At 38.9% G+C, this 4,046-nt stretch overlaps 1 pseudogene; it reads left to right on the forward strand.

Annotated features, from left to right (window-relative positions):
* The first annotated feature begins 577 nt into the window (after positions 1-577).
* On the forward strand, positions 578-695 carry LOC112480419 (annotated as a pseudogene).
* The last annotated feature ends 3,351 nt before the right edge of the window (positions 696-4,046 follow it).

Raw genomic sequence — 4,046 nt, forward strand, 5'->3', positions numbered from 1 at the left:
TATCATCACGTAATTATTACTAACAATTTGGCAACTCCTAATAAACACATTATTTCATTCATTCATTCATTCATTCATTCACTACCACGTATTTGTTGATTACCCGTTTTGAGTTCAGCATTATCTCAGAAGTTTGGATAAAAACAAATTGACCTTTCTTCATAAGGTTGTTATAAGAATAACAACTATATGAGATTAATACTATTTCACAGCCGTATGTCTTCAAGTCCTAACCCATTAGCTAATACCTATGGTGTTTATGCTGAATGAAATCACTCTTCATGATGTAGTTTATTGGGTCCTCCCTGACATGGAGGGAACTGCCTGTGGCTTTCTTTACTCAGTGAGTGTGCCTTACTATGTTTTTTTTTTTTTCCTTGTCATGCTATATTAGCTAATGAATCATGCTATCACTAAAGGTTTTGTTGTAATATTTTACCAAATAATGATATAACCAGAATACTCTCATCTTTCTATGGTCACAGTTCAGAAAGCGACACTGGCTAGTCAGTTACTTAAGTTACCTTTATGCAATATTTAACCATCTGTGTATCATTGACGTAAGAAAGGAAAAAAAGTCTATGGCCATGCTACCCTGAATGCGCCCAATCCCGTCTGATCTTGGAAGCTAAGTAAGGTCAGCCTGGTTAGTACTTGGATGGGAGACCACCTAGGAAGACCAGGTGCTGTAGGTGTAAAAAATAAAAATAAAAATAAAAAAATAAGGTCAACCAAAAGTTGCCTTGCCAGAAAGAAAGGAAGAAAGAAAGAAAGGAAAGAAAGAAGAAAAATCAACTACAGTAAAAACTAACACATTTCTATTTCCTCCTTTTCTCTCTAGAAGAGATCCTAACATGTCTCTAAGCCTTTAGTTATCTGACCCTTTTTCTCAAAACTTTCTTTTCTTATAAGTCAGTTCCTGTCTCTCCAAGTCTTTAATATTATTAAATGGTATTTCTCAGATTACTTCTACAGACATTTAGCATTTCAGCGAAAAGATAATCTGTCAGTAACTCAATGCCTTGAGTAAAGGACTCAACCTGCACAAACACTCTTAGCCTGTTTTAATTTTGACAACCCGACTTCATTTTCTAAAACCTGGTACTGTTTAAAAATATATATCACAGGCTGTGTGCTGGGCATGTCAGAGACCAAATGTATGCAACCTGTGGAAGAAAAGTCTTTGGGAAGACTTGGGAAATGAGGGAGAATAGGTATTTACCCACTCCTGCTTTGGTTTTGCTCCCAACCTGGAAGCTGGTGGCAAAGATTAAGGTCCTTCTCAAATTGGAAGGTAACTGAAGCTGAACATTTTCACCATGAGGAGCAATCATTTAGGTAGCAACATTCTCTTCAGATAGCCCCCATTAAAAACCAGCATGAAGGGTCTTAAGTCTTTGAGTAAGTTTACCAGCTTTGATGATAGTTCTAACAGAAAAGTCCTATAAACAATTAAAGGCAAATGTTTTTGAGTTTGGACTATGACATTTTACAACTGAACACTGCATATTCCTACTCAAGATCTTACAACAAATGAAAAGTTAACTATTCTATTGTAATTGAAGCCCATACCAGCTGTGAGAGGAAAATTCACCACTTTCTACCAGGAAGATTAGAGGCTTTTTCTAGCAAGGCAAAAACCAGTTATTAAAGTTTTCTAACTGAATAAAGACTTTGTGTGTTACTGGGGATGTATAAGCAATTAGTTCTTGCCATCATACACAGGATAAAGTGAATTGTAGAAGTGTGGGCAGGAACAGAAGTAGGGTCCTATTTATCCACATCTAAACTTATTTTCCTGCCTTTCAAGCCTAATGTCTACCCCAAGACACCCAATATGACATGCAAAAGAACTTGAAACTCCTTTCACAGAGTCAGTATGGATTTGGGATCTGGATAGAGCTTCGAATTCTTGCTCTATCACTTACTGGCTGTGGAACATGAGCAATTCACATAAACTCTTTGAGCAGCAATTTCCTATTCTATGAAGCAGTGTGAATAATAACTACTGTGCTAGTTTATTGGGATATTTAGCAACAACATACATAAAGTATCTGGCATATAAAAGGGTCTCAATACATGATAAATGTTGCTATAAATATAGCAAATCTCTATGTTACCCCCCCCAATAAACACACACACACACACACACACACACTGGGGAGGGGAGAAGGAAGGGAGGAAACATATTTTTGTTACTTTATCATTTCATCATTTCAGGTATAATATGGAAATTACTTGAGCTACAGATTTTACATTAAGTCAGCTTCCATTCAGAGGGACATATTAATTTAATTTCCCAGAGAATGGGCAAGAAATATTCTTTAGGAGAGAGAAAGAGGGAGGAAGGAGAGGGAGAGATTGCCCATCAATCATATCCTCTTCAAGAGGCTGACCAGTCTGAGTCCACCTGGCTGACCAGTCTGGGTCCACCTGAGCTCTTTTTGCGAGAGATTTGGTAATCCAGCCAATGAATGGAAAGAAGTGAAATACGTGAAGGGGAGGGAGCAGGTGATCAGTCTTTCCCTCATTCCTGTTTACCACCTCCAGCCATGTACGCATGTCATTTTGCATAATAGTATCTATCTTTCCAAGGCAGAAAAGCATTACAGAGAAAGAAAGCAGGGATCTCCTTTCTTAAAATGTTACCTTCAGTGCCTGACATTTCACCATGACTCTGAGAATTTATAGTGGATATATGGTGTGCTGCCCAGATGCCCCAGGAGACTGAGCCTCTCATTCCCTCTGCTGTTGGGAGAGTTGCCTGCTGATGACTCACAGCCAACTCCCTCCTCAGGAACTGTCCTCAGTCAGAGGGAGCTTCCTTGCTCCCCTAAGGCAGCCTGCATCTAGTGACTATCTGAGTTGGGGGTAAAAAGGCCCTGCATCCTTGTCTCAATTCAGGAAGGGCCATTTCACCTCTAGAACTCCACAAGGGAATCTGCTGAGCCCTCTGTTGCAACTGCATCATGGTTCAAATCTTTGTCTCCTCTGAATGGATGCTGACTCTTCTATTTCCCCTCACTCTCTAATAAGAGTTCCTTAGAGCTCTCCCTAGTTAACTTTCTGCACTCAAATCTCCATCTCAGAACCTGTTCAAAACTTTGTCTACAAATGGGTAAAAGAGCAAGCAAAAAACAGATAACTAAATACTCAAATACTTAACCACTTCTTATACCTTAAGTGATGGAATCGAAGGCAGAACGGCAGAGAGTCCAAGGGGAATCTGAGCTTACATTGGTGCTGTAGGATATAAAAGAGAAACCTGGCTCCAGCTCTTGAAACAAGGATTGGACACCTGCCAAAGGTTTTGCATTGTGTTCTTCTGGACTACATGTGCATAAAAGAGGGAGTGATAAAATGCCAGTCATTGTCTACTTCAAACAATTCAGAATCCATCCTGAGGCTAGCTGAAAACTGGCTTGGGAGATAACAATGACATAAGCATTGTTAACAAATACAAGAAACAATCACAATAATAAACATTAGTGTGCTTTACAGATTACAAAATATTTTCAACTATAACCCTTTCCATCTTCATGATGGAAAACTACCAGATGAGTGGGCTTTTTGTTGTTGTTGTTGTTGTTGTTGTTGTTAACTACTACTAACTCTGAATGAAGAGATATAGATTGGTTCCGAGAACTCCAGGTCACACACCTGAGCCAGGACTCACATGCAGTTGTCACTCCAAGCCCCGGGCACAGTCCCCTATTTAAAGATGCTTATCCTCAACAGTATCTCAGCTTGATGTTCTCTACTGAACTCTTTTATCACAACCAATTGAGTATGTAAGGCAAAGAGTGAAGTCAAAAATATGAACCACTTACTTTGTAAAGAGACAGATCAGCTCTCTGCCCAAAATAAGGCTACTCATTCAGTATCAAAGACTTTTTATAGGTGTGTGAAGGACCAAATCTGAGATTCTTTAGAGACTACCTAACTTAAGTCATTGAACTAGAAAGCATTTTGTGTGTACCTATGGAACTTTTGTGTCTTATACTTGATAAATTCAACCCTTGTTTCCTATGAAACCAAAACCACCC

Source organism: Pteropus alecto, unplaced genomic scaffold, assembly GCF_000325575.1.
Source record: "Pteropus alecto unplaced genomic scaffold, ASM32557v1 scaffold103, whole genome shotgun sequence".
NCBI lineage: Eukaryota > Metazoa > Chordata > Mammalia > Chiroptera > Pteropodidae > Pteropus > Pteropus alecto.